Below are 10,143 nucleotides of genomic sequence, written 5' to 3' on the forward strand. Positions count from 1 at the left end.
GTGGTGATTTAGGTTTCATTAAATCTTGAATTATTAGCCAAATTACTAGCAAAAAAATTTCTAAAATTCACAAAATTATGAATATTCACCCCTAAAAAGAATCCTAAAAATGAGTTGTCTTTCCAGATAAATCTAGGGGACTCTGATGAGGTAGTTGCTGAATTTGTTCAAAATTGCAAGAGTATGACCCTACCACTGAAATCTTTATTGTATAAGAAGTAAGGGAATTGGTAAGAAGATTTGGAATGATTGTTTTCCTAGGGTGGGACATAAGCTCTTCTCTACTAATGGACCAAATGAGAAGACAAGATAATTCTATCTCATTTAAGGATGCAAATAAACTTGGAGAGCTAAGTGGCTCTAGATATAACATTGATGCCCAAACAATGCTAAAATTATGGGATGCCAACCTCAGTGGCTCTATTAGGTAAGAATAAGATGGATACCCTTCGAGCATAGCTAGAGGGAGCTTATGATACATTTATTAGAACTTAGAGAAGCTATGAGGAAGAAACAAAGAAGATATATATCTTAGAGAAGAAGACCCTCAAGATGGAGAATGAATATAAACATTAAAGAATATTGTTAGATCAATTATAGAAGTGAAGGATCAAGCTATCTAGATAGAGGGCCATGTACCTAAAATAAGGAAAGCATTAGGAAAAGCAATTGAGATAGATGAAGAAGACTTGGAATCATGAAAGGAGAAAAAAATTAGAACAATTAAGAACTTTTTGATTCACAAAATAAGTGCATTAAAACCGGTCTCACAGAATGTGAATAGTAACTACCTTATATTGCTAGGAAAATAGTATAGATGTTCAGAAGTAGTTTCCTTGTTATCCCCTCTCTTTATCACATGGGGACCATATGCTCCATTTTGTGATAGTCTGGTACTTATACTAGCACAAAGGAAAGATCTACCAAAGGTAGTGATCATAAACACCAAAAAGATGATGACTAAGGTGACCAATTTGAATGGTTTCTTCAATGGCAAGTTGTATTTGATACAAAATAAGATGAAGGCAATTACTATTGGAACACCAAGTCTTGTGCCCACAATTTTGGATAATGATGGGAATATTAAAAACTGGGTAGAATGGTCATCTTCTAAATTGATAATATCCTAGATCATTCCATGTTCTTGGCTTATTGCAATAATGAATCAGGTGTAGTAGTTGTATACAATATGATTGATTTTCTTTGCAAGATAGAGGCAAATATGTCAAAAATAACTACTGAAATTAAGGCAATAATAGATGTCAGGTGGAACAAGGGCCTAACAAAATTAAATGTGGTAAGGGATGCAACTTGGCTAGATATAGATATAGATGTGTCCATCTAGGAGGTTATTGTAGACATCAAGGCTCTACCATCAGTAGACAATAATTAGGCTTTAATGGAAGCATAAAGTTAGGATGTAGTTAGAGGAGAAAAGAATAAAGATAAAGCAAAGAAAGTGATAGGAGCTTGAAGACCAATAGGAGGATGCTCAAGATACCTACTCAAAGTGCCACCTACTAGTTTTTCTACTCCATCCAATTTTTTATCGAAGTACAAAGAAAGTTTGTAAAGTGCAAATGTAAAATATCTTGTTTAAATCCTTTTTCTACAAGGATTTCCAAGATGTGGAGTTGAGGGCCAAAATATATGTAATTTTTAGTATTATGCTATTTTTCATTCAATCCAATTAGTCTTTATGTTAGATTTTATGTAGTATTTCAATTTTGCATACTAAGAATGCAATTGAATCCTAATGATAAGTTGTCATGTCTTCAAGTATTCTTGAGTTTATACCAGTAATGTATTAGTTTTCAATGAATATTAATTAAAAGAAACATTCTGCCATATCTATGTCTTAGAATTTTGTCTCAATTTTCATAATTTTGAAATTTTGGGAATGAATGAATAAGGTTCTTTTATTTTAATGCAGCTTGCATAGGTTGTATGTTTTTTCATTGATTTCTTTCAATTCAAGGAGTTAAGTAAATACTTTCATTGAATTGATAAGGTTTTCTAGATGTATGGGAGGGATACTCATAAGAATGAAATCTAGGTGTACCTATTGATCGAATTAATTATAAGGAAATTAATTAGGTCAAAGTTTTACTAGGTAGACTCTACGTACCAATGCATAGGGTACTAATTATAAATTTAGATGCAAACTGTTGAAGAAATCATGTGATTTCATAAAGCACAATTTTAAAATCAAATCAAATTTTACTTTTCTATTATATAGAATCAAACTATTGGTCAAAAATTATTTGCATTAGTTCTTTATATGTTATAGTTAGCTGATGTGATCAAGAACTACTTGCAAATCTAAGAAGAATTGTGACAATTTTTTCTATAGGGGATAATTTGAAGAAAATAATATCAGTGAGTGAATTATGAATCTATTATCTAGTCATTTCATCCCTAAGGTGCACTTCCCTAGTCCCTGCAAAGGTTGAAGTGTAGAAAATCCTTGTCATTTTGTCAATGCTGGTCTAGATCTAAGGAAGTTTCAATGGAATATAGGAAGTAGCTAACCCTTAGACTAAAGTTTGTCTTCTGAATCCTAGTATTGGGTATTAGATCAGCCTGGTAGTTTTTAAACACCAACATAGTGTATCACATTTTCCAAATCTAAAACTAAATAATGCCGAAGGTCTTCTTAGATTTAAAAATACCTCTTCAATACAATTTGTGTGCACTTTGGGCAGTCCTCTAACCAATCTCCTTCTCTTAGGTTTAGGGGAGTTGATGGGGACACATCCCAAGCACAGAATGAACACAACAAGAAAGGGAAAATTTTATTAACTGTGAAAATATGCTAGTACACTTAGTGCAGAGAAACAGACTCCAAAACATGCCCTAAGGGCTTACAATAGCATAAATTTGGAGATAAACTCTTCTCCCAGTACCTTCTCTCAAACTCCACTCCGAACTGCCTTTTATAATGCCAGAAATGTTCTTAAATAGACCCCGAAGGGTTAAGGATTAGGAATACATTCTAGAAAGTGTTAGTTGGCATCCACCAACCAAATAGAAAGCTCTAGAAGTTGGCACAAAATTAGAAGAATCCAGAAACGGTAACCAAACTTTTGAGAGGCATAACTTTTGAACCGTAGCTTCGATTGATGAACTGTTTACATTTTCAGAAAGCTCTCAAAGCACTCTATAGCCCTATTGAGGAGCTTTGTTCGTCCCCCATTTTTTGGCCCTATTCAAGGTCATTTAATGCCCATAACCTGACTTAGAAGCATTCTTAGGAGGTCTCTAGAAATCAAAAAACTGCGATAACTTTCAAACCATGGGGCCTTTTGACCTGATTCTTTTTCTGGAATGCTCTAAATTACAATTACATTCATCCAGCCAATTTACACCCTCTAATTCACCAAAATTATGGCTGGATTACATACTCCTATTTTTTTACATTTACATGTATCCCAAGGTGTTCAAATACTCTAACCTAGAACACTGATAGTGGAACTATGAGAGTTGGAACCTTTATTTGACCCAAATGGGTATCCAAAAATGAAAACAAATGAAATAGAAACTAAGTCTAAGTACATTTTTTTTTGGGTGACACAGGATTGCCCTTATACCTCTAGATGCTCCTGCATCAGGAGTTGGGCTCAGTAGTCTCTACTAATTTTTTTTTGAATCTTCTTAGCATTAGTAGTTGCCCTAGTTCTTGGTTTATTTAGTGGTGTAGGAGAGATGGGTGTAACTATTAGCTTCTTTTTAGTTCCTTGAGCATTCTTACTAAGTGGAGTGACAACAATTTGGGATTTACCCTTATGATCTGATACAATCTAGGCGATTATATACTAGTGAAAAATTGAATCAAAGTGTAAAAATACTTAATGTCTAATGTATAACTTGTTGGCGCCCAAAATTTGTGTCCTCATTTTGAGCATCTATTTCAAAATTTGAGTCAAATCAAGCCCCGTAAATGCCTATCTACTTGGTTGTCAGTCTGAGGCCTCAGAGGTGTTTAATGTTTCTAACACCTTCCATTCAGCATGTCGACTTGTTCCATGATGGTAAATTGACATTCCAAGTCATTTGGCGAAGTCCTGCTTTGAGCCAGTGTCATTTATGCATTTTCACCTAAGTGTCAAACAGTTACAGGAGGCCATGTTTGCATCTAAATATCTCACACCTAGAAATGTTTCATGACTAACCACTTTGAGAATATCTAGTGTCCATAACTAAGAACTTATGTTTCATATTTTTAGTCATTTCGAGTTCATTTGATTAAGTTTCAAACCACTCAAAGCTGGTCAGTTACTGTTTTCATGCTTATGCACTTTGCACACATTTCTAGGAAGCCTTGTTTGATGAGTTATAACTTTTGACCAGTTGACCAAAATGCTAAAATTCCTATTGCATTGCATTTTAGACATGAGATACTTGTTATGTTTCAAGTTTGAGCTTATGATGAATCCATTTGATCAGTTTTCAAATGCGATTCCAAATGGAATTTCTAAAGTTTTACTGGTGTCAGCATTTGCAGATTGTTTGGTACCCCTATTCGGGATGTCATAACTTGAGATCCCTGATTGGTAAGATTGAGTGGATTGTAACCCTATGGTTTCCTCTAAAAATACTCTAAGTGTGTCATTTTTTAAGTCATGATGAATCCATTTGCACACTTTTCCAGGTCAATTCCATTTGCAAAAATTGATTTCTTGTCATTTTTTCTAGTCAACAAATCCAAGTAACTCACTTTGACTGCTCACGAAATGTGTCTTGTTATTCCTCATGAGCCCAAATCGCAGATCCATAATGTCCTCATGACAGAGAACCAATGTCCTAGTTTTCATTCTCCCATGTATCCATTTGTCTAGTTTTTTGAAGCCAATTCTAAACCTAGTTTATTGTTTTCTAGAATGTTTTCATGTAGGTAATTCTGAGAGGTCAAATTTAACAACGAATATCTTTTAACCATAAATTCATCATGAGATGAGATTCGACATGGTACAAGTATGTGAAATAGAAATTTATTGTGTCAGATTTCAGAGCCTGGTCAGAGGTTTGAGTCAGTTTTCGAAGCTAGGCAAAGGACCTCCTAACACCAATTTGACAATTTGATAGGAAGTGGTAAAATGAGTTTTAAATCGATTATTTGGCAGTTGAATTTGATTTGAATCAGTCTGAGATGTTTAGTTGATCAATTTTCTAGCTCAATTGTTTGAAAACCAAAAAATTTTATTCAGAGCCACTTTGGGGCTCAACTAAAACTTCTCTAGACCATGGGTTGAGGGGATGTTAGATATAAAACTTGGAGTGCACTTTCTTCTTATCAACATATTTATATTCTAGAAAAGGAATGAAGATGTATTTCAAGTTGTATTGCAAATGTCAAGTTTTGAGAAACTTTGAGATGTCATTCTTGTGTCATTACAAGAAATGCATAAACAATGGTCAAATGCTATGAATATGTTTAAAGGACAAGTTTCATCATTTTTCATCTCTACTTGGAGTTAATGGATTAGTTTCAAACCAGCCAGATGAATTTATGTTCTTGAATTCAACTTAGATCAAATCTTATTATCTTCATTCTTTTCTCCAAATGAGATTTTATTCTACATGATTCAAAGAGTAAAACCCAAGTTGAGCCAAAGAATAGGGGTTAGAATTTTGTTAAAGAAGAGATGTTATCATCTCTTAGCTAGTAACCATGCTCAAGGAGTTGCAATGGTAGAAAAATGATTTGGTTATAATGTAGTGATTGTGATGTCTATTACTACTCCTAAGATCAAGTGAAAATCAGGTCAACATCTTGGAGTAATTGTAGTTCTTATTGGAGATTCATATGATGAGGCTCAAGCATGTGCTAAACATCAAAGTGAAAAGAAAGAATGCACATGTCCCATGAATCAAAATGCATTTGTTAACATTGAAGAAGCATGAACATATTTAAAAAAGGGCAATAAACAAGGGTGATCCAAGCAACCAATGACATTTTTTGGAGATCCAATGCGTAGAAAGAATAGAGGAACATGTTGCCAACATAAAATGAGGATGAATTAAAAAATGCATAGGATTTGTTTTAAAGTGGATAGAAAAGAACCGTTGACTATAAGAAACTCATGCCCAATGAAAAGGGATTATCACCAAAAAAAAGAGGCTCATTGAAAAACTAGAGGAAGATGCCTAGGTGCTAGAAGGAGTAATCAAAGAAGAATCTCATGCCAGTAAGGTAAGCCATTATCAAAGTAGAAGACACCAGCACATGGAGCAAATAACTCAACTAGTACAAAGGGAGAGCTTGTTTTAACAATAAAGGAATCATATAAAATAGAAAAGTCTTCCATGCCATCAAGGTAGATCACGGCTTTAAGGAACAATCCACAGTCCATGCATGAAACAGAGCCTCATGCTAATCCGCCAGTCAATAAAAATAGGCTCAGCAATGAAAGAAGAGAGCTTCTAGCATTCAATGGAAGCAACCCATAGCTAAAGGAAAACAAAGGATCAACATATACAAAAGGCCCACACACTCTATATAAAGGGAAGTCAATGCCAAATAAAAGAAGCCACCCAAGCTGGAGAAGATTCATGCATCCAAAGAGTAGCTCACATAGTCAAACACAAAGGAAAACATAAGAAGGTTTGAAGGCAAGAGCAGCCCACGCCATTGGAAGATGTCAATACACTGAGACCTGGCAGATAAAAGGAATAGTCGACCATGGAAGGAACCTCATACTAAGGAGATAAGCCGCAACAATTTAAAACAAAGGAGGATCATGCCTAGTCAGAGATAATATCATGCATGAAGCTACAGGGGAGAGAGGTGGTTAAAATTTTTATCCCATATTGGTTACACAGGAGGTCTTTTAAATCTTTAAATACAATTACAAACACTAAGCATAACATCAATGAGACAATACCTTTTGAAAAGGCAATGGTCACTTGGTGGACCCAACCCATGGTTGATGGGATGGATGTGACGTGAAGTTAAGGTAAAATTTTGAACAAAAAAACATGCAAACACAAAGTAACATCAGCATTGTGAAGCTGCCAGAAAGATTGAAAATCTGGCTAGTCACTACTTCGCTAGCCAGAAAATCCAAGGATTTTTGGCTAGTGACATAACTAGTCGCTAGAAAAACTCAAAAATTTGGCAAAAGATAAATGACCTCAGAAGTAGGATATTTTTCCATGTGTCCTAACCGTGTGGTCATCACTACGTAAAAAAACAAAAGATGCATGAGAATTACCATAGCAACATAGCAAGCTTTGATGTGGTGATGACACATGGCAACAGGTCTCGATAGCATTAACGAGGCAAGTGTAAGTTTTGACCAATAATGGAGTGCCATGTGGTGATAAGATGGAGATGACAAGGTAGTTGTTGATTGGGCAATGATTGGGCGATGACAAAGCAACAAGGTAGCCAATTAAGGGATGTCATGTGGTCGCTCGAGTGGCACCTAGTGGGCTCAGGGAGGAAAAGGAGTTCTAAAATTAAAAAATATATAAATATTGTTGTGCATGTTTACTCTGCAATTGAATAAAATTTGGTTTCAAATGATAAATTTCTATAGTTTAAATGATTGAATGTTTTAAATTTTTTAATTATATTCTTTTAGTTGGGAGCCATGGAGTGGAGGCCTAAAACTTCAAAAGGACATAAGTAGAGCAATTTTTAACCAAAATAGGTGCTCCAATATACCACCAGAACCAAAATGAGCTAAATTTTCCAAATTTGAAGGTGGTTTGTGCATAGGTGCTCACCAATTCATACTATAGGTTAATTTGTAAAATTTGAGGCATTGGTAGCAGAATGAGCAGATTTGATCATTGAGCATCAAAGTTGGTTACAGGATAGATTTGAAGACCTTTTGAAGCCTGAATATGGAGAAGACAATCTAGAAAAGGTTACATTGGCTTCTTGAAATCACTTTTCAACTAATCTTTACTTTTACCATGAATTTACTTTGACATAAGAAATCAGTTATGATGGTGAATCAAATATATGTGATTCTTTATGCCTTTAAGAGCCAGAATGATGGTATGAGGTATATAGTTATAGAGAGAAGGTAGAGAGAGGCTTTTTCAGCTTCTTAGGAAGGAATTCAGAGGGGACACATGTCAATTGAAAGTTGAATTTGGGAATTGCCCTCTTGATATTTATACTTTCTTCTTCTCGTTTGCAACGGTTGGAAAATATTGGAAAGTTTCTCCAGTATGAAGATAGTTAGTAGAACTAGCCTTGGAATGGATGAATTCTAAATGGAAGACCTAGGATGTGTTGGTTCCAGACCATGAAGCTTTGCTTTGGCTATTATACCCCCTTCCCATCACATCAGCTTCTTATTCCTGCCATTTTCTCTCTTGTATGACAACATTTGTTCATTGAATAGTCTGGTTTATTAGGTTCTTTGTGAGTTAATGTCATGCATTTTTATGTATTATATCAATGAAATCAATAAAAGGAACAACAAGTGTTTAATTTTAGTTTAAATCTTGTCTCCTTTCTCGGTTGAGCTATAATGTTTTATGGTCTTTAACAAAGAGCCTAGATCATAGTTGCAGTCCCTTAAGGTTGTATGTTTCTTCATTGTTGCTTGTAATTCAATGAATTGTGTAAACACTTCAAAGATTTAATAGGGCTATACATTTATTGAGGAGGATATCAGGTAAGAATGAGATTTAAATTGAACATTGATATCCAATTTACAAGGTAAATGGATAGATTTGGAGTCTTGGCATGAGAATTGTGTTCTAGATATCCAAAGTGCATGAGGGAGATCCATGAATTTCCCAATGGATAATCTATTATAGGATCATAAATTTTTTGTTCATCCCTAGTTTTCATCCACTTTTCCCACCTACATAAAATCAAATCAAATTCAAATCATCTTTACAATTTTATGTTGAAGAGCTAGAACAGTTTAACCTTCACTCAGCTTATGAGATTCATAGATTTGCATTTAGCTACTGTAGATCTGTGTCATTTCATGAGTTATTAGGAGATATAAGGGGTTTTAATCTGCAGTAAATGGATTCAGGGACATGTTTTGCACTAGTAAGATATTAATTGAATCTAAGGTCTACCCACCTAGGTCTTGTAGAGTTTGAAGTAGAAGAAAGGTTAAGCCTTATAGTTCGCCTGATGTCTAAAATGGCATGTTGAAGATGGGAGTTAGCTGCCCCTAGATATGTCATATTCTCATTGGGATAATTGAAAACCCTCTAGCATTTTCAAACACCAACATAACTGGAAAGATATCAAATATTAAAAACTACATGATCAATAGAAAGGGAGAATTATAACACAAGTTCATCCAGACTATGTAGACCAATGTATAATTGATGATCCAAAATTTGATTACAACATACTGTAGTCCATCCACAAAGTCATGATACAAATCTCAACTTGAACCACTTGCATACAAGCTCTCATGACGCAGGACTAGTTACCAAAGAGTAGAGAAGAATTTTCCTGAAAAGGCATTACTATAGAAATAGAACATCATTACATCAAATGCAAGTGCACTCTGATTTCCCCTAGAATGGCTTCTTAGAAAACTCCCCTCTCAGAAAATCCCCTCTAGAATTCTCTCCTATGGAATGGCTTTTCCATAATGGCTCCTCCAAAAATCTCTTCTTAGAAATGGCTTCTAAGTAAAAATCCCGCCTCTCTTTTATACATAAAAAGTTGCCTAACATAGGCCATAACCTTATTTTTAAAAATAGGCCCCATAACAAAATGAAAATTTGAAATATGTCTTTATTTATTTTAGGGAATTTGGCCTTATCAAATTTGTGGTTAAAAATAATAACCACCTAACAAATTAAGTATTTTTTGTAAAAAGTGGGGTGGGTTTGTTAAAGGTTAAATGAAACTCACACCATATATATATATTAAAATGTGTAAATAATGCACCAGCGGTTATATATTTTAGCAGCCTGCCGGTTGGGGGTTCCAACCCCACTAGCAGCCTTTTATACCACCAATTTCCCACCGATCAAACTTAAATAAAAACTCTACATTAAGGGTTATGAAGATTTTTGATGGCTCAATGGCCACCAACTAGAGGCTTATAGCTTGGAGGTCATCAGTTCAAACCCACTGTTCCTTTTGCTACATAGGTGCCACATGGCACCATTGACATGCCACATATACACTACTGACATCATCCC

The sequence above is a fragment of the Cupressus sempervirens genome, chromosome 3, assembly GCF_028749045.1.
Source record: "Cupressus sempervirens isolate cs-2001-9-10 chromosome 3, ASM2874904v1, whole genome shotgun sequence".
NCBI classification, from domain to species: domain Eukaryota; kingdom Viridiplantae; phylum Streptophyta; class Pinopsida; order Cupressales; family Cupressaceae; genus Cupressus; species Cupressus sempervirens.